Source organism: Haematobia irritans, chromosome 3, assembly GCF_050003625.1.
Source record: "Haematobia irritans isolate KBUSLIRL chromosome 3, ASM5000362v1, whole genome shotgun sequence".
Classification (NCBI taxonomy): Eukaryota; Metazoa; Arthropoda; class Insecta; order Diptera; family Muscidae; genus Haematobia; species Haematobia irritans.
In genome coordinates, this window is record NC_134399.1 from 194,375,140 (window position 1) to 194,402,869 (window position 27,730).

Here is a 27,730-nt window from a genome sequence, read left to right on the forward strand (position 1 = left end):
CACTAAAGCCAATTTAACTTTATTTTAGTTCATGGAATTATTATGTTTGGAGAAAGTTTCCTTTACACTAATAATTTTTTGTTTACGTTAGTTAAATTAACTAAAACCGAGGAAAAAAATGAACTCAAATGAAGCATAATGATTAACTAAATTCGTACCTTCCACAAAATAGTTCAGAATTTCTTTAAATTTGTAAATTTTACCAAAAATGCGTCCATCATGAACTTCGTATGTCACTAAAGACATTCTTGCAATTTTGAACTCCAAGTTTTTCCTTCAAACTACAAAATTTTCTTTAACAAGTGAAAAAACTTAGTTATGTCTAATAAATTTTCTTGAATTTGTCGAAAAATATTTACTTATTTTTATGACATCGGCGTGATGCCAACGTTTGTAATACTAAAATTTTCTAAAATTAACCGAAACTTTTCTTCCTGGTGGGTTCACTGTTTTTTCAGTGTAACGGATACATCAACGTACAAAATGTTTTCTTAATTAAAAAAAAAAAACTTTAAACCAAAGATGCTAAATCCTATATTTGAAGCTCTTTTAAATTTATAGATTCGATATTTCAGTTAATTTAAGGACGATTTCTTTAAATAAAAAAATGTGTTTCTTTACTTTAAGGTAAATTGACCTTAGTTCAACGATATACGACTTTAACGGAGGGATGCAAATTTCCAAAACTTCTGGCTTAAATTTAATAAAGAAAATTTTTGAAGCAAAGATTATAAGCTTTATCTTAATTAAAATTTTATTATTTTAAAGAAATTTGTCCTTAGTAATTTGTATATTGCGCATCCTAAAATTTAGGTTGCGTAATCTTTAATATTAAGTAAATATTTTTTTCAGTGTAGTTGATTCGATTAAAATTGGGGAGCAACCTTTATTGAAGGATATAGTCCCTGATTATTAATTTTAAAGAAATTGGGTTCAATATATATTTTTTGTTATTGCCTTGTCATATTTGTTTGAATTTAGTAACTTTTTTACCGTAGGGACAAATGTAGAGAAATAAATGTTGGAATAATTAGGAGTCGCGTAGGCAATTTTCAAAAAAATACTTCCTGCTATCACTTAGTTACAATTAATCAAATACCATTCCTACATTGAAAAAAATATTGTCGTGAGGTCAAAGATTTCATGTCTTTAAAATACGAATGCAAATTTTGCTTAGCATAGAAGACGCATTTCTCTAATATAAAGTATTTTTCCTTGCCCAAAAGTCGATAAACTTTTCAATGAAGTCGTATTGTCCTTATAATTAAGTGATTTGACTTAAAACTGCGTATCATAACATGAAAGAAAAAATTGTTGGGCTAAGGTCAACTTGACTTTAATAATTCAGAAAATTTCTTTAAATTCAATGAAATTGCTGAAAAACCGAAAAATTAAAATTTGCTTCCTAGAAGCAAGTACACAAACCCCAAAGTTAAAAGAGAATTGTGTCTTAAAAGTATCCTTACTTGTATTCTCCGCTTCTTTGGCTCGGAATCAATACAAAAATTGTTAAAGTAAAGACAAAATCTTTGGAAACGGACATGCTTTTTTTTCAGTGTAAGTTTGGCCTGATCGAAGCTCATAAATCCCGCAAAATAGATTTGATAGTTACTAACTAAACAGACTTTGCTTATATTTGTTATAAATTTATCTATTCATATAGACCTATTTTAAATGAAGCAAAGTTAAGCACGTTAAGCAAATAAAGTCATGTTATTCATTTTGGAGTCCTTTTTCGTCTGTATGTGTACTCGCATTTTGGGATTCTTTTGTAGCATTCCATAGTATCATGATGCTATTGTTCAAATTCAAGGCCATCATCGTTCTTCATACATACGTATACGTCTATGTAGAGTTCAAGGCCGTTTTCTTCATCATCGTCATCATAATGCTACGCTGAAGTGGAGTAGTCTGCTCTCCTTCTACGTTTTGATCTAATTTAATTTCTCTCCCTATCTCTAGCTTTCCTTTTTAATACATTCTCTGTATCTATGTTATATGATGTTTTACGCAAACAGCAATTGGGCGTCAATGGTAGACACATTCGTACATATACTATAAATGATATACAAGCGCTTTGGCTGCATTTTCCATCTTAGGCCCTGGAATTGTACATTACCATTAGAGTACAATAACCTTTATTTATAAAATAGTATATACACAGAAAAAAGTGAATACTTGAATCAAATACAAAAATTGTGATTTCAATTATTTTTGTATTTGATTTTCAGCTTATTACGAAAATCATAAATCCAATTACCCAAATTGTAAGGTTGTCATAAAACTATTTTCAAATGAAGTAATATTTGCGTTGAGTATAAATGTAATTGGAATTTGTCAAAATATTCAAATGACATAGTACTCAATCCAAATACATTAGTATTTGAAGTATATAAAGTGTTTTCAATTACAGTCGTAATTGAACTGAGTACAATGTTTATAGAATTTTGTAACCTATACAATTACTATCGTAATTGTGTTTATTACGATGTTAATCAATACAATCTTTGTACTATATAATCTATATTAATTTAAGAAAATTATACAAATACACTCTGAAAAAAGGTTTTATGCTTTTTATTATAAAAAAGAAATTCTGAAAATATGTATAATTGAAAATACAGCGAAGTACATGTTTGGTAGGAAAATACAAAATATTCACTATAAACGACATATTTAACAGGCTAACTCACAAAGAAAAAACAGTTTTTGAATTATCTTTACCACCTGCTGGAATTTCCCAAATCTTCCTCATTTATATGCGATTTGTTTAGGCATCCTGTTCTTCTGTAATACACACATCTATTCATTTCAAAGTTTCGAAAATATTTCAAAGTTTTATATGATTTTACCTTCTGTTGCTGGGAAGAATTGAAGCACGAAATCCCCGTTTTCGAAGTAAACACATTTTCCTCTAGGCCACATATGTTTGACAGTCGGCTTATATCCATTAATAGGGCAATTTGACGTATACACGACCTAATTGTAAAAACAAAATAGAAAGTATGTAATTGTATATATATTCCAAAGCTTATTCGCAAGTTTTTGAACGACCCAATTCAGGATGTGTGTAAGTTTATACAACGAAAGAATTCATTTACATATTTTATTAAAGTTTTCAGCGAATTTTAAAAATTTTACGAACATAGAAATATGTACTAAATATATTAAATTAACTTTCCATAGTAAAAAGTTTGTGCTGTGATACTTTCGTGATTCGTCATGATCCCGACTAATAGTCGAAGTCACGAGAATTCTTGTGAGTCTAATAATTGTTGTGAACCTTTAATCGTCTTTAAAAGTTCTGTTTGCGTGAACGTGCATGAGTATTTCGTGAATGTGCTTGAGAGAGAGAAAGAATACCTCCAACACGTCACAGGTTAGACTCACAATGAAAATGTTCATTTTTACGAAGAGAATTCTTTCAGTGTAGTTTCCAAAAAACGCGCTTGACCAAAAAAACTGGTATTTAGATAAAGGTACTTACCTGCGATAAAAATACAATATGGTGCGCCAAAAATGTTGTAAATGTTAAAATTTCGAATCGCGGTACCGATACCAAGTTTTATTTGCGGGTAAATTCGACCATGTTCTTAAGAAGATTCTTAATAATAACAATAAATGACATTTTATTGTTTGTATTAATTTATTTTTCGTTACGTAGCAACGTCATAAACAGTTTTATCGGGCAATTACCCATTATACTTAAATCAATAACTTTTATATTTGGTCCAATTGAATATAGTAATTGATGTGTTGTGAATTCAATTACCAGTGAATTTTGATATTTTTGCCAGTTTTTCATTCAACCAATTATTTTCATGTTTGACTTAATAAAAATCGTATTTGATATAATTTTTTCATTCAATTATGCCAATAATTGATTTTTATTTTGCTTCAGTTTTTTCTGTGTATTCGGCTCATATTTTTTATATTTTATTCTGTCATGATGAAGATTTTTACACACCAGTCTGTTGTGTCCAGAGTTTGTTCAACCAAAATATGTATTCAATTTGTATCTGCGAGACCCCCCCAGCTTGATGATTTTTTTTTATGGGCACAAGTGTATTTTATTTGTCATAAGATCAATTGTGTGCCTATAGAGGGTTTGAGGCTTTGCCATATTTAAGCAAATATTTAACCGTGTTGTTGATTAAATTTTTGGTCTATTCACATGGGTTTACTTAAAAAAAGTATGCACAAAATCTGGTTCATTAGGATTAAATTAAAAGAGTTTTGGAATGATATTCAGGATTTTTGTGGCAAGCTTAATCGATATACTAAAGGGTGATTTGTTAAGAGCTTGATAACTTTTTTTTAAAAAAAAAAGCATAAAATTTGCAAAATCTCATCGGTTCTTTATTTGAAACGTTAGATTGGTCCATGACATTTACTTTTTGAAGATAATTTCATTTAAATGTTGACCGCGGCTGCGTCTTAGGTGGTCCATTCGGAAAGTCCAATTTTGGGCAACTTTTTCGAGCATTTCGGCCGGAATAGCCCGAATTTCTTCGGAAATGTTGTCTTCCAAAGCTGGAATAGTTGCTGGCTTATTTCTGTAGACTTTAGACTTGACGTAGCCCCACAAAAAATAGTCTAAAGGCGTCAAATCGCATGATCTTGGTGGCCAACTTACCGGTCCATTTCTTGAGATGAATTGTTCTCCGAAGTTTTCCCTCAAAATGGCCATAGAATCGCGAGCTGTGTGGCATGTAGCGCCATCTTGTTGAAACCACATGTCAACCAAGTTCAGTTCTTCCATTTTTGGCAACAAAAAGTTTGTTAGCATCGAACGATAGCGATCGCCATTCACCGTAACGTTGCGTCCAACAGCATCTTTGAAAAAATACGGTCCAATGATTCCACCAGCGTACAAACCACACCAAACAGTGCATTTTTCGGGATGCATGGGCAGTTCTTGAACGGCTTCTGGTTGCTCTTCACTCCAAATGCGGCAATTTTGCTTATTTACGTAGCCATTCAACCAGAAATGAGCCTCATCGCTGAACAAAATTTGTCGATAAAAAAGCGGATTTTCTGCCAACTTTTCTAGGGCCCATTCACTGAAAATTCGACGTTGTGGCAGATCGTAAGTCTATTCATGATGAAATGTCAAAGCATACTGAGCATCTTTCTCTTTGACACCATGTCTGAAATCCCACGTGATCTGTCAAATACTAATGCATGAAAATCCTAACCTCAAAAGAATCACCCTTTATATATCCAATATTAACTATACAATAATGAATTCGCGGACTTAAATACATGCGATTTTAATAAGGCAACATTTTGGGTATTCGGGAGGCCAGAACACCCACAAAAACGAAATTTGCAAACTTTTAGCCAAGTCGTTTGCCAGAAAAGCCATATATAATAGCGGATATTATGTGCGTTAGGCAGTAGGCGAAACATTTTTTCCGCTACAAAAACACCATTAGCTTGTCGGCTAAAATGTCCTCTTTTCCTGATTTTAATATCAATATATTATATTGATATTAAAATCATTTTTCAATATTTAATATTGGAGTTGAATAAAAACATGTAACAGGTTGGCTGATAAGTCCCCGGTCTGACACACAGATGGCGTTGCTAGTATTAAATGCATATTATTTTTATATAGAACCAACCTTCAAATGATTCGTGTCAAAATTTGACGTCTGTAAGTCAATTAGTTTGTGAGATAGAGCGTCTTTTGTGAAGCAACTTTTGTTATTGTGAAAAAAAAAATGGGAAAAAAGGAATTTCGTGTTTTGATAAAATACTGTTTTCTGAAGGGAAAAAATACGGTGGAAGCAAAAACTTGGCTTGATAATGAGTTTCCGGACTCTGTCCCAGGGAAATCAACAATAATTGATTGGTATGCAAAATTCAAGCGTGGTTAAATGAGCACGGATCACCGTGAACGCAGTGGACGCCCGAAAGAGGTGGTTACCGACGAAAACATCAAAAAAATCCACAAAATGATTTTGAATGACCGTAAAATGAAGTTGATCGAGATAGCAGAGGCCTTAAATATATCAAAGGAACGTGTTGGTCATATCATTCATCAATATTTGGATACACGGAAGCTCTGTGCAAAATGGGTGCCGCGCGAGCTCACATTTGACCAAAAACTACAACGTGTTGATGAATTTGAGCGGTGTTTGCAGCTGTTAACTCGTAATACACCCGAGTTTTTCTGTCGATATGTGACAATGGATGAAACATGGCTCCATCACTACACTCCTGAGTCCAATCGACAGTCGGCTGAGTGAACATCAAAAAAATCCACAAAATGATTTTGAATGACCGTAAAATGAAGTTGATCGAGATAGCAGAGGCCTTAAATATATCAAAGGAACGTGTTGGTCATATCATTCATCAATATTTGGATACACGGAAGCTCTGTGCAAAATGGGTGCCGCGCGAGCTCACATTTGACCAAAAACAACAACGTGTTGATGAATTTGAGCGGTGTTTGCAGCTGTTAACTCGTAATACACCCGAGTTTTTCTGTCGATATGTGACAATGGATGAAACATGGCTCCATCACTACACTCCTGAGTCCAATCGACAGTCGGCTGAGTGGACAGCGACCGGTGAACCGTCTCCGAAGCGTGGAAAGACTAAAAGTCCGCTGGCAAAGAAATGGCCTCTGTTTTTTGGGATGCGCATGGAATAATTTTTATCGATTATCTTGAGAAGGGAAAAACCATCAACAGTGACTATTATATGGCGTTATTGGAGCGTTTGAAGATCGAAATCGCGGCAAAACGGCCCCATATGAAGAAGAAAAAAGAGTTGTTCCACCAAGACAACGCACCGTGCCACAAGTCATTGAGAACGATGGCAAAAATGCATGAATTGGGCTTCGAAATGCTTCCCCATCCACCGTATTCTCCAGATCTGGCTCCCAGCGACTTTTTCTTGTTCTCAGACCTCAAAAGGATACTCGCAGGGAAAAAATTTGGCTGCAATGAAGAGGTGATCGCCGAAACTGAGGCCTATTGTGAGGCAAAACCGAAGGAGTACTACCAAAATGGTATCAAAAAATTGGTAGGTCGTTATAATCGTTGTATCGCACTTGAAGGGAACTATGTTGAATAATAAAAACGAATTTTGACAAAAACAATGTGTTTTTCTTTGTTAGACCGGGGACTTATCAATCTTGTTTTTGTTGTGTTATATGAAAATAAAATAACGTTCACGTGGACAGGCAACAACAATGCATAGTGGTGAGTCCAAAAATTTTATTAGCAATGGCAAAACTATTCCATTTACCGGTAAGGAATTGGAATAGATTTCAATTTGGCGACACACTTCTAAGCTGTCACGTCGCGCATTTTGGGGTTTCCATAAGAAATATACGTAAACAAGTGTTCGTCCACCGCTATGGTTATATTTACCCGCTAAAGCTGAGTACTAGAGCCCGACCGCATTCGGCCAAAAATCGATAATCGGCCACTAATCGACCTTCGGCGTAAAGAGGCCGATTAACCGAAGCCGAAGCTTTTATGAATAATTTATTTCATACACCAAATTTTTTTAATAACAAATTTCAGGAAAATAATCGGCATTGGCTTCGGTCGATTATTGCTTTTTTGCCGAACATCGGATTCGGCTTCGTCCAAAAACTTTCGAGCTTTACAACACAGAGAGAATTAAAATACAAGAGAACGAAACTGTGAAGCGTAACTGCGTCAGTAGGTAGCAGTCATGAGGAAAATTTCTCTAATATTCTGCAGTTTTTGGCGCCATCTACATGAATCCGTTTGCATGAATGCATATTATTTCATGAGAAAATTCCTTTGTTGCATGTTTGCATCCTTTGTGGCGTTTTTATTGCAAACATGTTATTTTCTCGGAAATTATATATCTGATATCGGCAAAAATGTTTATATTTGGAGACAAAACCAGATTTTTGCGACAAAAATGTTCAGGGTCTTTGTCCAAAAACAACATTATGCTCTTGAAACATGTTTGGGGTGATCACATTCCTTCTCTGCTTTATGCTGTTATTCCGCGTGTACATCAAGTTTTACTCTCTTGGTCGTTTTTATTGGAGCATTCGCGAACATACCTATTATACATATTTTCCCTTTGTCCTAATATGTTTATTCATTTTTTTATTGTTTATGTTCTCACTGGAATATTGCACCGATTAGGGGCTGGCAATTTTTATGGTTGTTGCACTAGAGTCCACTTTTATTATTGTGCCATGAGTTAGTTATGAGAATAATCAAAATTTAAAATCCCAAATACAACCATTTTCATTAACAAACTTGACATAGTAATGTGATATTGTTACTTTGGTATTTCCGTTTTAGGTCCGACACCCCTTGTGATGGACAAAAACATTTACGAAATACACACACACACACATATATTGCCTACAGACAAAAGAAAATCAGAAAACCCCAATTCTACCACATTGTCCTCTCAAGACAAGTTTAATAACCTCCCCGCTACACACATATGGTATTTTTCTGTGTCTCTGTTTTATGGCTCCATTTCTTTTCTTTTTTTAAGGCACTAAATATGTTTAATCCCTTTTTTCAAAGCATAGATACAAACGCAGTTAAAATTTTTGAGACGTACATGGCAAAGGTAGAGAATATAAGTAAACGGTATGTGCAGAAGGTGATAGCAATGATCCGTTCCATTATAACTGGAATAGTGTAACACAAAACAATGAACCAGGTGTGTTTCTCGCCTTTGTTCCGACAGAAGTTGGTACATGTTTTTTTTTGCGACCGTAATTTATGTGATGCGGCTCGGCTATGTTTCATTTTGTTTTGTGCTGTCTCCATTCTACGCAAATAATGTGTTGGAGGCTAGAATGAATGGATCGTGCTCTCGCACTTTTATTTTCGTTTAGGTACATATGTATATCTTTTCCTCTCTCTCCATTTCTTGTGGAGAGAGTTTATACTTTCAATACTAAATACATAGCTCTATTGAATTTGGTTTTATTGTCCTAACTCTTTTTTTTTTTTTTTGAGATGATCGTAAAAATATAAAAAAACAAAATATTTTTCTATTTCTTTACAGAATTTTGCGCCAGTTTATTTTGAAATTTTACTTTATTTAAAAGGAATTATAAGAGGTGAGTAAATTGATACAATAATATGCTAACTACAGTAATTGATAAGTCCATGCAGCGGTGCCAACTTTGACGATTTTTCGTCATTTTGACGATTTTTAATGGTAAATTTGGCCTGTGACGATTTGACGACGATTTTAAGACACTTAGTTATGAGTTGACGATTTTTGAAAATGTTCGACTCGAGTGTTTCCTTTTAACGTTTTTATGGCGATTTAACGTTTTTTCAAAGTAGCGTTATTATAAGTTGACGAATTTTAATAAGTTGTAAAGTAAACAATCATTTTTTAGTCTCAATGCTATGACAATTTGTGTTTAGCTTGCTCTCGTTCGTCTCCAATGTAGAAAGAAATTAACAGCAAACAATATAAATAAAATAAAACTTCGGAATTCCTTTGAAACATCAACTTTAAAATAATAATTAGTAATAATAATAAAAATTATACATGAGAAAGTAATAAAGATTGAAGGAAAAAAGGAAAATTATCAAGGAACATTTTTAAACAAATTGAATCGGAAAATATCTGTAGTCACAATCAGAAATATAGTATAGTCTAGTCATATCTTAAAAAATAATCTACGTTAAAAAACTGGAAGTCACATTACTGAAGTAGAGATTTAAATGGTATTGTTCATGAATTTAAGCCTCTTCTTATATTTTTGTTTGAATAAAACTTTTATTTTGTTCCTAAATCATTGTTTTCAGCTCTTTTGTGGGTGACGATTTTTTGACGAATTTTTTGGGACGAATTGACGATTTTGACGAAAAATATTTTAAAATATGACGATTTTCAGCCCAAAACAGTTGGCACCACTTAGTCCATGTCGACTAGCGAGAGCGAAATGTTTTTTTTTTTTTCATAGCGACTGAACACATTAACCTGTTACAATAACAACATTAACCTTGTCGATAAAATATAAATTGTTTCCTCCACGTGTTTTTAACGATATTAAGTTATATATTCTACATAATGTTATATGGTATATTGTAATTCAATATAAAAAATACCCACATTTTTACTCCAATAAATAAATTAAATAGCAAATTTTAGGAAACAAATTTTAATTTATTTATTTTTTCATATTTTGAGAAAATATTACTAAAAAACTACCAAACAAAAAAATCTTATTTTTTCAAAATTTTATTTCTATAGAGAATTTTGTCAAAATTTTATTTCTATAGAAAATTTTGTCAAAATTTTATTTCTATAGAAAATTTTGACAAAATTTTATTTCTTTGGAAAATTTTGTCAAAATTTTATTTCTTTATTTCTATAGAAAAATTTGACAAAATTTTATTTCTTTGGAAAATTTTGTCAACATTTTATTTCTTTGGAAAATTTTGTTAAAATTTTATTTCTTTGGAAAATTTTATTTCTATAGAGAATTTTATCAAAATTTTATTTCTATAAAAAATGTTGTCAAAATTTTATTTCTATTGAAAATTTTATTTCTATAGAAAATTTTGTCAAAATTTTATTTCTATTGAAAATTTTGTCAAAATTTTATTTCTATAGAAAATTTTGTCAAAATTTTATTTCTATAGAAAATTTTGCCAAAATTTTATTTCTATAGAAAATTTTGCCAAAATTTTATTTCTATAGAAAATTTTGTCAAAATTTTATTTCTTTGGAAAATTATGTCAAAATTTTATTTCTATAAAAAATGTTGTCAAAATTTTATTTCTGTAGAGAATTTTGTCAAAATTTTATATCTATACATTTTTTTCTATAGAAAATTTTGACAAAATTTTATTTCTATAGAAAATTTTTTCAAAATTTTATTACTTTGGAAAATTTTGTCAAAATTCTATTTCTATTGAAAACTTTGTCAAAATTTGATTTTAGAGTAAAGTTGGTCAAAATTTTATTTCTATAGAACATTTTGTCAACATTTTATTTCTATAGAAAATTTTTGAATTAACTCTTGGTTGGGGAAGAATATTTGGAAAATACTCTTATTTTAGTGTTGTCTTCTTTCTCTCTTTACACCCATAGAAAAAATAAAAAACAGGTCTACCCTAATATACATATTTATCAACCCCTATATTTGGTTAACATTGCAAGAGAGTATTTTCTTTTTTTGAAGCAATGGATTCATTGACCTTAACTTGCATTTTGTCACATTGTTTTTGTGTGTAATACAGAATCTACGGTATTGGACACTTAACAGCTGTTACTTCCAATCAGTGTACGAAAACAAACGAAACGATTGAGGTACGTATCATTTAAAGTCACAAACTTTTCAATTTTCGTCAATCGTTTTGTACGTAGTCACAAACAAAACAACAAACATTTCAAAAGCTAAAGAGACGAAACGGAACGATTGCTTTAGTGCTCTTTGGATTTGTGTCGTTTTGTTGTTTCGTTCGGTAACGAAACGGCAATAAAACGTTTGCAAACGTTTGCTGAGCGAAACGATGACAACAGCGGGACATAACCAATACGTGATATCAGTGTACTCCGTGTCTTCGTACGATCATGCCGCGTCCAAAAAATGATATATTACGACAACTATTTGAGTATTACAATCAAAATAAAACATTTATATGTAACAATGAAGACTGCCATAAAACTTTATGTGGGCATGTCGGTAATTTGGAGCGTCATCTTAAAAATACGCACCCTGATAAGAATGTGAACAGAAATTCTTTAAAAGTTACATGTACGGGAGCTATATCAAAATCATGTATGGGAGCTACATCCAAATCTGAACCGATTTCAACCAAAATTAGCATGCATATCCAGAACCTTAATTTTACTCCCTATGCAAAGTTTCAAGTAAATAGGGGTAAAACGTCTAAATCGGTCGAAAGATATATTCGGGAGATATATCAAAATCTGAACCGACTTAAACAAAACTTAGCAAGCGTAGTTAGAATGTTAATTTTACTCCCTCTGCAAAATTTCACGTAAATCAGAGTAAAACTTTTGCCTCTGTAGTCATACTAATCCAAATTGGGCGAATTCTATATATGGGAGTTATATCTAAATCTGAACCGATTTAAGTAAAATTTACCACACTTGACTACACTACTAATTGTATTCCTAGTTCAAGCAAATTAGAATAACACTTTGGCTTCTGGGGCTATATAAGTCCATATCGGGCGAAAGATATATATGGGAGCTATATCTAAATCGGAACTATTAACCGTACGCCCTGAGTAAAATTTGAAGCAAATCAGGGCAAGACTCTGGCTTTTGATGCTACATAAGTGCAAATCGGACGAAAGATATATATGGGAGCTATATCTAAATCGGAATCGATTTAGCTGTTATTTTGCATATTTTACGAGAGCCGCAAATCAATTGGCTGTCCGAAATTTTAAGAAAAGACGATGATAAGTACGTCAATTATGACCAGATCGGTGAAAAATATATATGGCAGCTATATCTAAATATGAACCGATTTTTTTTTTCAAAATCAATAGCGATTGTTTTTGAGCCAAAGTGAAATTCTGTGCCAAATTTGAGAACGACCAGACTTAAATTGCGAGCTGTACTTTGCACACAAAATTACATATACAGTCAGACGGACGGATATACGGACGGACATCGCTAAATCGACTCAGAATTTCATTCTAAGACGATCGGTATACTAAACGATTGGTTTCAGACTTTTCTGAGACCAATCGTTACCAAAGCGTTACATACAAATGCACAAACTTATTATACCCTATGCCACAGTAGTGGTGAGGGGTATAAAAATAAAATTCAAGATTTTTCTTCTTGTAAGGACTTAACGAATGAGCAAACGTTTGCGAAACGTTTGCATTTAATGTGTACCGTTTTGTTTCCTATATTTTACTAAGCACCACAGTACTTTTCAGTTTAGGTTTGGTTTCCACTCACGAACAAAAACAATACAAAACGAAAGGCAAGTGCCGTTATGTCAGGTTTTCGTTTTGTTTCGTTTTGGACATGTGGATTGTACGAAACGAAACAATTGGAAACGTTTTGTTTTGTTTGTTTTCGTACGCTGCTTCCAATATCATATGCGTAGAGATCAGTATTGTATCTCGACATTTGTGTTTGTATGTATGTATGGTATATTCCTTTAGATGAGTATTTTTTTCATCTGTTCAAAGGAAGTGCATCTTAGAATACATATTCAATAAAATAATAATCAGGAGCTATTTCTTATTTTCACTGGTGTTGTTAAAGATACAAATTTGGAATTTGATCAATTCCATGGAGGGGGGCGAGAATTTTACATTTTCCTTTGGTTTAGCCAACAATTACTACTGCATACATATTCATCGAGTATGTGATTTGATACGAATCGAAACAACCCATACTACGAGTATACTTATGCTATGTGCATAACAATATTCGTTGCAATAAAATTGACATATTCGTATTTTTTATAATGTCAAGTTCAAAGCAATAGATTATAAAATACTCTGGATTTGTTGGGTACTAACCCTTGGAAATATTAACATATTTACGTAAATCCACGCAATTTTTTTGTATATAACACACATGCAATGTGCATGTGATTACACTAGCTGTCATCTTTTGTCATTCAAAATTTGACGTATTGCTTATGTGTGTATGTGTGCATTCTCCCAGTGGTGTTTGTCTCCAAGACATCCTAAAGGAATCTTGCACATTTGAAATCCTTGAAGACATGCTGTGGACACTTCACACAAATCGTTGACGACATTTTCCCACAAATGTCGCAAAATTCCTTCACGACTTTCCAAGCGACAATGTGAACGATCATGTCCTTGACGATAATATCGCTTACAATTTCGTCTACTTTGTCGTCAATGACACTGTGGTAGAGACAGTAATCTACCGTTTCGTTGACGACAATGTAAAAGACAGTTTCTTTTACAATCTCATCAATGACACATTAGGAGACACAGTCATCTACAGTTTCGTTGATGAATCAGTAGGAGACAGAACCTCCCATGTATTAATTTTTTCTGGTGTTATAGGAAAAAAAATTCAAAAAACAATACTCAGAAAAATACATGAAATCTTTATTTTAGTTGATAGTATATAATTTAATATCTAATGAATAATTCGTGCAAATGTTGACTACGATAGCGCTTCAAATAGTCTATCCGCTTAATCCAATTTTGTCTTCCTAACATATACGTCAATTCAAGCGGTCTTTACACCCAGAAAAAAGTGCCTTCGAAACTAAAGGAAAAAATTTTCATCAATATAGTTTATCCATTTTATTTCCATTAAGGTAAATTTTTGTGAAAAATAATAAAATTTACTCGTTTCAGTAAAAAAATCCTAAACTGTAAGCGGTTAGGAATAGTTCATTAACTAGAATAAGGCATGGAATTTTACTCATACTATTTTCTTCGCTGGGTATAAGAATTTACTACTGAAAAAGAAAATTTTATTCACCGATAACAAAGCATTCGTAAAAATAAACAAAAACCGAACTAAAACCAAGTTTCTTCAAAATTAGTAAAATTTCGTATAAAATGATAATTGCGACTTCCTTTATAATAGAAAGTTTTTCATACATACGAACAACACTTGGCATAGAAAAATATTTTAGTTCATTCGTACTAAGAAGTATGCAATCCTTTCAAAACTTAAGGAAACACACTTGTTAGAATATAGGAAATTTTCCTAAATTTCTATTGTCTACCTGTAATCGATACCAGTCATCGTAATCGATGTGTTTGCGCGTGGGTGTAATCCATATATTTGCGCGTCGGTTGTTTTTTTAGTTGGAATCGCGTTGTTTTGGTATACGGAGAGATTGTTAAAAAATAATATGGTAAAATAATATAATAAATAACAAATAAAATATATAAAATATTTGTTATTTTAAATTAGTGAGAAAAATTTTCGTTTTTTTTAAATAAATCTATCAATGTTCGTGATAGTGTATAAAGAAAGAAAACACCAGCAGAATAACAACTCTTTCATTTGTCTTCATTTTGGAATCTTCAATTATCAGGTAATATTCAGTGACGCTAACCTTTTGCAACAAAAATATTTTATGATTTTTTATATTTGTAGGTATTAAAATTGTAAAAGGAGGACAAAATCGTTAGGCAGCAACTTATTAAAAGTGAAAAGTACAAGAAGAAGAAAAAGTACGTTTTACAGTTGATAATATCACATGGAAATTGGAAATAGTGTAATAATAAACTAATATTTCAAAGAGATTCGATGCTGTTGATTCTTAATAAATATATATATAATAATTCAATATATTAATAAAACATGTCTTTTATTGAAGATAAAATTGCTTATAGAAATAAATAAAATTGTATTTAAAAACGAAGGTAAGCAGTTCTAATTATGAAGTAAAAGTTTTACCACAAATGTGTAAGATTTGTCGAAATGAATGAAAAAATTTCAATAAAATCATTCCATATATGAATTCAAATTAGTTAAATTTTTTCATTCTGTAGTATAGTGGTATATAAATATAGGAAAATGTTCACTAATATATGGAATGCATTATTCCTAATTTCTACGAAAATCACATCGTTCAAACAAATAAAAATGTCTTTGGCGCTATACGAAGTTCAACTTTCTTCACAATGAGTTCATTTTAACTTAAAGAAGGGGTCACTTTTTTCTGGGTGTACCGGTCCCGAACGTGAAATAAAATGTTCACCGATGTTTACAACATCTGAAAACTATAGAATATTTAAAACATCTATTAGATTTTTTGATTCAAACTTTTGTGATACAGGAAAACTTACCATATAATCGATTTTCAATATTTATGCGATCAATGATCAAAACATAAATGATTAATTTATATTGCAATTCCTTTTTATACCCACCACCATAGAATGGTGGTATAATAAGTTTGTCATTCCGTTTGTAACACATCGAAATTTCGATTTCCGACTATATAAAGTATATATATTCTTGATTGGGGAGAAATTCTAAGACGATATAACGATGTCCGTGCTGAAATTTTGCACAAACTCGTCTTTTGTCTGCAGGCAGGTCAAGTTCGAAGATGGGCTATATCGGTTTCTATAAGCCCAAGACCTCCCGATTTGGGGTCTTGGGCTTATAGAAATCGAAGTTTTTATCCAATTTACTCGAAATTTGAAATCTAGAGGTATTTTATGACCATAAAGAGGTGTGCCGAAAATGGTGAGTATCGGTCCATGTTTTGATATAGCCCCCATATAGACCGATCTCCCGATTTTACTTCTTGGGCTTATGGAAACCGCAGTTTTTATTCAATTTACCAGAAATTGGAAATCTAGGGGTATTGTTGGACCACAAATACGTGTGCCAAAAATTGTGAGTATCGGTCCATGTTTTGTTATGGTCCTCATATAAAACGACCTCCCGATTTGGGGTCTTGGGCTTGTAGAAACCGTAGTTTTTATCCAATTTGTCTGAAATTGGAAATTTCTAGAGGTATTTTAGGACCATAAAGAGGTGTGCCGAAAATGGTGAGTATCGGTCCATATTTTGGTATAGCCTCCATATAGACCGATTTCCCGATTTTACTTCTTGGGCTTCTAGAATCCGAAGTTTTTATCCTATTTGCCTGAAATTGGAAATCTAGAGGTATTTTCGGGTCACAAAGAGGTTTGCCGAAAACGGTGAGTATCGGTCCATATTTTAGTATAGCCCCCATAAGAACGATCTCCCGATTTAACTCCTTGGGTTTCTAGAAACCGTAGTTTTTATCTGATTTGCCTGAAATTGTAAATATTCTGGTATTTTAGGCTCACAAAAACGTGTATCGGTCCATTTGGTAATGCCTCCATATAGACCGACTTCACTTCTTGAGGGTGTAGAAGACGCACTGATCATGAAAATTGCTTGAAACTCAATGTAAAATTTCCAGATTTTACTTCTACAGATTTAAGATTTCAAATCAAGACGTTATTTTATAATTTTCATGCACACTTACAAGAGATGTTAATGATTCCTCTAAAACTCAAACAAAAATGGTTCTTATAAATCCGTAATCTGATATAGTCCTCATAGGTGAAATCTTTCAATTTATCTTCGGGAAGTGTCCTCAAGCCCTCCTGAAATTTCAAAGGAAACCCTAATATTTGGTTCATGGTGGTGGGTATTTAAGATTCGGCCCGGCCGAACTTAGTGCAAAAAATAGTCTAAAGGCGTCAAATCGCATGATCTTGGTGGCCAACTTACCGGTCCATTTCTTGAGATGAATTGTTCTCCGAAGTTTTCCCTCAAAATGGCCATAGAATCGCGAGCTGTGTGGCATGTAGCGCCATCTTGTTGAAACCACATGTCAACCAAGTTCAGTTCTTCCATTTTTGGCAACAAAAAGTTTGTTAGCATCGAACGATAGCGATCGCCATTCACCGTAACGTTGCGTCCAACAGCATCTTTGAAAAAATACGGTCCAATGATTCCACCAGCGTACAAACCACACCAAACAGTGCATTTTTCGGGATGCATGGGCAGTTCTTGAACGGCTTCTGGTTGCTCTTCACTCCAAATGCGGCAATTTTGCTTATTTACGTAGCCATTCAACCAGAAATGAGCCTCATCGCTGAACAAAATTTGTCGATAAAAAAGCGGATTTTCTGCCAACTTTTCTAGGGCCCATTCACTGAAAATTCGACGTTGTGGCAGATCGTTCGTCTATTCATGATGAAATGTCAAAGCATACTGAGCATCTTTCTCTTTGACACCATGTCTGAAATCCCACGTGATCTGTCAAATACTAATGCATGAAAATCCTAACCTCAAAAGAATCACCCTTTACTTGTTATTCTTGTTTTTTTCGTAGTTTGCGTTTTTCCGGAGGGGGGGGGGGGTCTAAGCCACCTCCCCAGAGGCCTTCCTACGTTTATGGATGAAACAAGTGTATAGTCAGGCTTGTGTAGTTTGATGTCTGGCAAATTTCTTTTACAATAACATAATAGTATCAATTCCCTTAATTCATAAGCTCGAAAAAATATTGTAATCGTAATAAAAAAAAAACTAAATAATTTTTTTGTAAGAAAAATAAGTTAAAATTATTATGAAAATATTATGCAAGTATCAAAAAAAAGATTTCAAGCATAGTATGAACGATGTATAAGGGTTAGCTATACGAAAGACATGTTTAGAACAATTCCCATGGTCACACGTCTTTTGTTGTATTTATATTTTATTTCTCATAAATATTAAAAATTCATATGTGATAAAGTGCTTTTTCCCCAAAATAGTACATTGCTACTTAATTCAACCCAGCATTAAGCTGCTATGAACAGCAATTGTATTGAGCGTCATATTTCTCACCGGATGTATTTCAATGTATAAGCATAGAAGATACTTGGTTTTGTGCTTTACCAGAAATGTGATTTTTGTTTTTGTTCGTATCAGCTGTTTTCGTTAAAGCTACAAAACCACAAATACAATAACAATGACCAGCATGACGTTTTTTTAGAGAAATATATCTCAGTGGTCGAGGAAATAGCAGATTATTTCCTAAAAGCTCTTGGCGATGAATGTAATGCAAGTTTTTTTTTTTGACATCGAAAGCATCCTTTCTTATAAAGTATTTTCTTGAAGAGTAACTAAACTCGTATTTATAATAAGCGTTGCAATGTTTTTTATTTTATTCAAAAAACTCAAACTTTCCGTGCGGGGTAAAGTGCTACCCAGGAAAAAATGGAGCACTATTTCAGCAGGATTGTAAGGGAGGGAGGCAGTACCAACTGCTTACAAAACAACAGAGCAGCTTCTACATAGCGCTGATATAATTGCTCATTTTAATAGAAATATTGCCCAGAAGTGATATATAATCTTGAGTATAGCATTGTTGGCGTGAAGGAAAACTGCACTACATTTCATGTATCTATACTGCATGAACGAATGATCATAAACTAATTTGATTACTCGTTTACGTTACGATTCATGCAGTGTAGTTGCACTGCCTACTTTATTGTATACCAAAAAGCGCAACTAAACATTTACTGCTGAAGTATTTTTTGCTGGGATACTTTTTAATTCTATTATCCGAAATCATGCAGAGAAGGAATACGGTCACCTCGAACATGTTCCAAGAGCATAATGTAACTTTTTCACGGCAACCATGTTACATGTTATTTTTGTCGGAAACTACGTAGCTAATTTCGGCTAGCATGTTATGTTACCGAGCAAACAATATTGTTGTGACAAAAATGTTCCATGTTCGCCGTGATAAAGTAACATTATGCTCTTGAAACATGTTGGGAGTAATCAAATTCCTTCTCTGTGTGATAACACACTGCAAACTAGATTGGGTCTGCGATATTTTGGTCCATTCTCGTCGAAACGCCGCCTTAAGATGATCGCTAATAATTTTTATTGCCAACCATACCCTCGAAAATGTAATTCTTTGGTTGGAATGCCCATGGTCTGCAGTCGAAATGGACTTTGATACAGTCTTTAGAATTTTAAACACGAGAGGGAGCAGTGTTGCCAGTATTTTTCTGGCTCTTCTCCCCAAATTAGGACTCTTTCGTCCCCACGTTCCTCACGAAAATTCCCAATAAATATTTGACAAGCTTTTTTGAAAAAAGATAAAGAAATAGGCTTTGCGGTAGAATATCGCTAATAATTTAAAAATTGTAAAAAAAATATATTAACCCTTTCACTACCGATTAGAAGGACATTCGAAAAAGGCACCAAATTCTATTTTCCCACTTAGTTTCGATTTATTTCTCGATGTTATTTTAAAGTAGAGGCTTTAATCTAAATAAGCAATAAATATTGTTCCTACACAGAAAAAAATTTCACGAAAAATTTTCCAATTAAAATTTTAATTGAGTTTTAAAAAATATTCAATTAAAAATTTAATTGAATCAACAAATTTTTTAATTGAAACAAAAATCAATCACAAAAATTAATAGGATCAATTAATTTTTTAATTGGATCAATTAATTTTTTAATTGACCTTCAATTAATTTTTTAATTGATACTATCATTTCTGTGATTGAAGACATTTCAATTAAAAAATTAATTGGATCAATTAATTTCGTGATTGAATCAGAAAAATTTCTTTTTGTGTGTATGGGGAGGTCTAAAATACATTTTTATAAACTTATTTAACAATAAACGAAAAATATGAAAATTTGAGACAATTTTTGTACTGTATGTTTCTACACGCAGAGAAGGAATATGATCACCTCAAACATGTTTCAAGAGCAAAATGTTATTTTTGTATGGTGACCATGTAACATGTTTGTCACTAAAATGTTATTTTCTTGTCAAATATAACCTGCTTGCCGAAATCAGATACATGATTTCCGAGGAAATAACATGGTTGCGAAAATCATGTTACGTGGTCACCACCCAAAAATACCATTTTGCTCTTAAAACATGTTTGAGGTGATCATATTCCTTCTCTGGATGTAGTAAATGGGCATTTATACAAAAACTATAGCTGATACTTTTACATGTTCTTTTTTGTATTTTTTCTCAGATATTATAGGCCAAATAGCGCTTATTTTCGTAAGGCTATTTGGTCACAATTCGAGAATCAAGTTTTCAGAACAAGCTCATATAGCTCTTGAAGTAATTGAGGTAGGTTTTCAAAATGACAATTTTTGTTCTACATGCTGTTAGTACAAGTAAAAACAGAAGAAAAATAAAAGTTTTTATCATTAGTTTTATTTCGATAGTGAAAGGGTTAAATTTATTGTCATACCAGCTTGGGAGCTCCAATAAGATCAAGATTTCGAAACACAACACCAGGAGACGAGTGATTGTCTTCCAAATGTTCGAAAAAATGAAAATGTTCACTTACCCTGTATTTATGGATGAAAATTTATTTCTAAATATTCAAGTAATAAAATTAAGCGGTAGATAAATATGAAGGTGAACCATCTTCATCATTTCTATATTTAGGACATATATTGTCCAAACAATGTGACAATACTTATACTTAAAGGATTTCGAAAAAAAAACAAAAAAATCCCCAAATTTATGGAACTTTCCCACCAAATCCCCAACTCAAAAATGTCGTCCTCAACCACGAAAAAATATCCCCAATTTGGGGGGAAATCCCCAAGACTGGCAACGGAATGCCAATCGGCCGCTAATGCGTACTATCCCATTACCATTGGCCCCGCTTGTATTCGAAGATGTAAATTTCCATCGGGCTTACTGATCATTTTGTTTATTTGGAAGGGCATCTCATCGATCATAGTCGATCATATTTTAAAAACAATCGAAAAGTCGACTTTTTGATTCTCATTACAATCCCTTAATCTTATCGGCAATAACGTCCTCTTTTTTTTCAACATTTTTTGATGTCTGCTATAGCGTGCCGATGAATGAGCGAATGGATCAGTCTTGTATCCTATTTCCTCAGTTGCTATTTTATCGCACACAAATGTGTCAGTGGTATTTGGATCAAGTAAATTTTGCTCTTGTGAAAGCCTCCCCCTTTATTATTTGTTATGATAAATTAAACTGTTAAATATTTGTGACTTATTTCATGGCTATCAATATTTGTATGTATTATACTGAAAGTGAATTCATATGTAACACAAAGCAATGAATAATTACTAGTACTGTCTCTGGCAAATAGGCATAAAATACAACACTTATGATCATTTTATCGAAATTTTGTGATTTCCCTTACAAATGTATTTTTAAGCCACAATTTACCAACATAGTTTGTTGTTTGATTGATGTCCATAATGTACTACTACTACTTAGTCAGCTAAAAATGAATGGAAATATTCTTATGCTGTTGTTAACAGTGAAGAAAATGTGTTTTTTTTTTCAAATATAAAAACCAAAATACAATGGAAATTGATTGAGAAATAACTAATTCTAAAAATAAATCGAACGCCACAGTATTTATATACACAACAAAGCAACAGCGCAAAGAAGACCTCAGAAATAAATCACACCACGATATTTTGACGAAGAAAAGGGAGCACAAAAAATAAAAATGTTTGCACATTGCAAAATATAGAATAAATTGTAGTGGGAATACACCAAATACAAAAAACACAATCGTAGCGACTTTCGTTCGGACGATGTTATCGATTTTTTACATTTTCTCCCATAAGAAATACATGACAAATGGAGCCACCGTGGTTCAATGGTTAGCATGCCCGCCTTGCATACACAAGGTCGTGGGTTCGATTCCTGCTTCGACCGAACACCAAAAAGTTTTTCAGCGGTGGATTATCCCACCTCAGTAATGCTGGTGACATTTCTGAGGGTTTCAAAACTTCTCAAAGTGGTTTCACTGTAATGTGGAACGACGTTCGGACTCGGCTGTAAAAAGAAGGTCCCTTGTCATTGAGCTTAACATGGAATCGGGCAGCACTCAATGATAAGAGAGAAGTTCACCAATGTGGTATCACAATGGACTGAATAGTCTAAGTGAGCCCGATACATCGGGCTGCCACCTAACCTAACCTAGCCTTACCTAAATGCCTTATTGGCATGCAACAGGAGTTTTCTTTAGAAGTTCAAACACGGTTGCCACTCGAACCCAAAATAATCTACCAAAATTTCGAGAAAATGTTACCAAAAAACTACTAGACAAAAAAATGTATTTTGCAAACTTTAATTTCTTAGAAAATTGTGTTTCTATAGAAAATTTTGTCAAAATTTTATTTCTATAGAAAATTTTGTCAAAATTTTATTTCTATAGAAAAATTTTGTCAAAATTTTATTTCTAGAGAAAATTTTGTCAAAATTTTATTTCTATAGAAAAAATTTGTCAAAATTTTATTTCTATAGAAAAATTTTGTCAAAATTTTATTTCTATAGAAAATTTTGTCAAAATTTTATTTCTATAGATATTTGTGTCAAAATTGTATTTCTCAGAAGTCGTTGTCAAAATTTTATTTCTATAGAAAATTTGTGAAGTACCTCTTAGTTGGAGAGAAGAATTTTACCAAATGTGGGAACGGTGGGTGCATACCGGCCTTATTGGAGGGCACTATGTTCAGTTTTCAATACGACCGATCCGAAAGCAGATTGTTTTCATGTTTATCTTTTTGGAATAAATTAATTTGGAAATATGAAATGATTATTATTATTTCCTTTCATAATTGGATTGGATAATAATATAAACGTCGTAACTTTTTTATTTGTGCTTATCTGAAATAAAAAATTGTCTATTAAAATAAATTAATGGTACCGATATGATTAATGCGTTTTACTTTACTTTTATTGGTCCATTAATGTTACAATCCAATTTTTCGAGACAAATCCCACATAACATATGTTTGACGATATAATCAATACTGCAGCTAATCTATGTCATCGCTAACATAGTTATCGGCATTTATATTATCAGAGACAAAACTTAAGGTTTGGGCACATTATGTCCATCAGATTCACGAATACAAGCATAGTGCAAACGGCGCAAAATGGCAAATTTGTTTCGTTTTTTCAAATGCGCTTAAGTATATCCCAGCAAAAATATTTCAGCAGTAAGAATTTAGTTGCTTTTTCGTATACAATAAAGTAGGCAGTGCATCTACACTCCATGAATCGGTGGCAATCGAGTAATCAAACTAGTTTATGATCATTATGACCTTATAAGATAAAATTTTAAAATCTGCTGTTTGCTATTGCTATTTATTAATGAAGAGAAATTTGAGAGAGAAATAATAATTGTGATAAATAAAAATTTTAGCCAAAACCGCGAAAATACGAAATTCGCTCTCTCTCTCTCTCTCTCTCTCTCTTGAGATGCGTGATAAGGCATTTTGATGTTATAATAGCTCCGTTCGAGAACACGATAATTTTTGATAATTGTTACAAATTTTTACTGGAAGTCGTTCGTTTACACCAAAACGCCACCAAAAGAGAGCCGGAGAGAGACTACATTTGACAGTTATGAGATAGAGAAATTGCAAGTTTTTGCTAGAGATTTTTTCCCCAGTAAAATCTTGCAAACCATAGCATACGTTGCCAGCTGGTTATTGATAACAAACAAAGTACCAATACAATGTACATGTTCGGCAACTACGATTGGAAGTTAAATATACATGATTCGTTTTTTGTTTTCAATGTTTTAGCAGCTGAAATTTTCAATGTGCAAATAGTTACTGGATACCGTTCGTGTACTTTTCAGCAATTTTAAGCAAAGAGTGTAAAATATACTCTTACTCTCTTGCTAGTTTTTACTGGATATTTTTTACTGGAAAAGTACGCGAACAGACCTAATGTCAACTCGTATAGCATGTGGGTGGAATAGCAATGATAATGATCATTGGAATGAAAAAAATATGCAGATCTAAGAATATGCACATAGTGCATGTATTTGTAAATAACATTCTCAGTGTAAATGTGTGTGTGTGTACTACGCTAAATGCATAGATTTCTTCTCGATTATCATGGTATTTTTTATTATTTTGATTCTGTTTGGTTTTCTCTGAACAAAGCAAATCATTTTGGGGACTTTGTTTTATTGTTTTTGACTTATATTTTTGGGTATGCGTACACACAGAAAACAAATTTGTTGTGACAACCAATTCTTTTGCCAACCAAATTATTCGGTCCCATCTACTACTAGAATATAACTGACAAAATTTGTCAAAGCAACCAACTGAAGTCTTGCACAACAGTATATCAAATTGTTTGGATAACTAAAATTTGGGCACATTATAAGTCTAATTGGTAATCCCAACCAATAAGATTTTATTCGTTTGTTGAAACAACTACTTATTATTTTCGGACAACCAATGCTTGAGAAATTAAAGAAACCATTTGGTGAATTAATTTTAGTCTGTATTTAATTTTAATACATATTAATATTTTTATTGACTATTAGAACCTTTTATGAACTGCAAAAGAAACTCCATGAGATAGCAAGAGTTGCGAAATCTACACAATTTTCAGGTCCAAGGAGGTCAAAATATTTTTTTAAATTTCTGGAAGAAAAGCAGACATAATATAAAAAAAGATTGCGTTAACGTTAAAAAATGTACCTTTGATCGTGTTCTGTTGGCAAAGTTTGTCTAATAGAACACGCCTTACATGATTATATATGTCATTCGATTTGAGTGGCAGTACCCCAATGTACCCAAAACCCCAACAGAGATTAAAAACTGAATGGAAATGATGCAGATACTGCTGATGCTCCACTCACAATTACCCGATCGTGACTCACGCATGGACCTTGAAATGTTGTTATGTCTTTGCACCAGAATCTTTCTTCAGTTCTGATCGATTTTAAGTTCGATGGCGAGGTAGCCATTCACATCCTCGGAAATCGTCACATTTGTTAAAATATCTCTAGTAGGGAAGAACGTAAGTGAGTGAGTGATATTAATTTCATTTGATGATTATGTTACTTACCACTTAAGAATGCAGCTACCGAATTAAAAAGAATATATACCTAATTCACAGAAAGTCTTTATGGCCAGAATTTTCTCTAATATTGGGTACTCGACATGAAAAATTTTAATTGTATTGAAATTTTGAGAATTTAGAGTTTATAATTAATGAAATCAAACAACAACTTATTTGTTGTCATATTTATGTAGTCCATAGCAACAAATTCCTTTATAACTATACAATTTGTTAACACAACCAACTTATTTGCTAGGCGGACTTTCAGTTGGGTTTGGTGACACATTGGCAAAACAAATCAGTTATCACAACAGGGTGGAATAAATTGAAATGGTTAGTTACTTCAATGTATAAATAACGACCAATATTTGGTCATGTATACCAACTTTTGGTCACACCACCGTTATATTGATTATATAAACTACCAAACAAGAGAAATAACTAACAATTATTCCACACAATTAAAAATTGTGGGTCTCCACTATCAAACTGTTGTCCTAATCGAATTCCAACCAATCATTTCTCTGGGTGTATGGGTGGGTTCCTTAGTATACTACAATGAATTAAAATAAGTAAAGTTAATGAACTTGTTAGGGTAGAAAAAAACATTTGTATTTGTTTGAAAGAGAAATGGCGTAGTCGGTAAACAGATGCATGTGTGTCTATCAGGTTTATTATTAATATTTGCAAAAAAACAAAACAATAGTAGGCAGTATTGTTTAAATACAAATTTATGAGCCGATTCGTACACTGAAAACAAATGCAAAGTAATTACCTAATGATATTTATCCCAATTTTAAGTTATTCAAAATAAGTAAGCTCACATTTTCATGCAGCATAATGAGGGTTTACAAGAGTTTAATTCTAAAAGAGTTACATGCTATAAGTTGTTTTTTTTATTATTATTATTATTATTATTATTATTATTATTATTATTATTATTATTATTATTATTATTATTATTATTATTATTATTATTATTATTATTATTATTATTATTATTATTATTATTATTATTATTATTATTATTATTATTATTATTATTATTATTATTATTATTATTATTATTATTATTATTATTATTATTATTATTATTATTATTATTATTATTATTATTATTATTATTATTATTATTATTATTATTATTATTATTATTATTATTATTATTTACAAAAATAATAATGAAAAAAGAACAATAAAATTAGAAAGATTTGAAAAATGTAAAATTTTTCAAAATTTTTTAAACTTTAACCTCCTTCCTGTGTTCTGAAACGAAAGGGAAGCTTCTAGCAATAGTTCATTATCATGGTTATATTCTATTACAGTATTGTTTTTCCATATAACATATTTGCTTCAGTATTGTTTATATATGTGTATATAGTAAATACCATACAATTTCCAACCGCCTATAAACCCATTTGACGTGAACAAATACGAATATTCTTATCAAAATAAGCTATATGACGACACCAATATTATGTCTAAAAGATCAGAGACGACAATTTGAAAAAATAACGTCGCAGCGTAAATCGACATTGAAAAATTTAGTCGCATATGTTGGAAATATATTCAATAAATGGTTGAGCAATACAAATGAAAAACATTCACATAGGAGTGTATGTGTGAACATTAGGTCGTATCAGTTTTTTTTTGCTGGAATGACTTAAGGTTGAATTACACACCATGCGTAAATCCGTGCGTTGATGGAAGGGTTGATTTTTTTCTGTTTGCGGCAGACTATTCGAGCTTTTGATTTCAAAGAGAAATTTCAACTCTTCAATCATCGGACGCATTGAACGCATGGTATGTAATTCTACAGTTGGTAAATTTCTACCAAAAATTGGTAGATTTTTTACAGTTTGGTAGGTTTGTAGAGAATTCTTCTACATCTAAGAGGTACTCCATAATTTTTCTATAGAAATGAAATTTTGATAATATCTTCTATAGAAATAAAATTCTGACAAAATTTTCTATAGAAATAAAATTTTGACAAAATTTTCTATAGAAATAAAATTTTGACAAAATTTTCTATAGAATTAATATTTTCACAAAATTTTCTATAGAAATAAAAATTTGATAAAATTTTCTATAGAAATAAAAATTTGACGAAATTTTCTATAGAAATAAAAATTTGATAAAATTTTCTATAGAAATAAAAATTTGATAAAATTTTCTATAGCAATAAAATTTTGGCAAATTTTTCTATAGAAATAAAATTTTGAAAATTTTTTCTATAGAAATAAAATTTTGACACGTTTTTCTATAGAAATAAAATTTTGATAAAAATTTCTATAGAAATAAAATTTTGACAAACTTTTCTATAGAAATAAAATTTTGACAACATTTTTTATAGAAATAAAATTTTGACAAAATTTTCTATAGAAATAAAATTTTTACAAAATTTTCTATAGAA

The 27,730-nt window shown here is 31.9% G+C and overlaps 1 protein-coding gene and 2 long non-coding RNA genes across 4 annotated transcripts in view; 1 reads left to right on the forward strand and 2 right to left on the reverse strand.

Moving 5' to 3' along the window:
* Positions 1-27,730, forward strand: part of Trf2 (TATA box binding protein-related factor 2) — a 64,968-nt gene that overhangs the window by 22,393 nt on the left and 14,845 nt on the right. For both annotated transcript variants that reach the window (XM_075301144.1, XM_075301145.1), the window contains exon 2: positions 9,031-9,085. The gene's annotated coding sequence lies outside the window, so the exon portion shown is untranslated. The remainder of the gene's footprint in view (positions 1-9,030; positions 9,086-27,730) is intronic.
* Positions 2,550-3,785, reverse strand: LOC142232404 (uncharacterized). The gene is made up of 3 exons (XR_012721117.1): positions 3,488-3,785; positions 2,853-2,979; positions 2,550-2,787 (listed from the first exon to the last, which is right to left on the reverse strand). It is a non-coding gene; the product is annotated as an uncharacterized LOC142232404 (long non-coding RNA).
* On the reverse strand, positions 24,794-25,458 carry LOC142231617 (uncharacterized). Its single transcript, XR_012720843.1, has 3 exons — positions 25,324-25,458; positions 24,954-25,260; positions 24,794-24,896 (listed from the first exon to the last, which is right to left on the reverse strand). It is a non-coding gene; the product is annotated as an uncharacterized LOC142231617 (long non-coding RNA).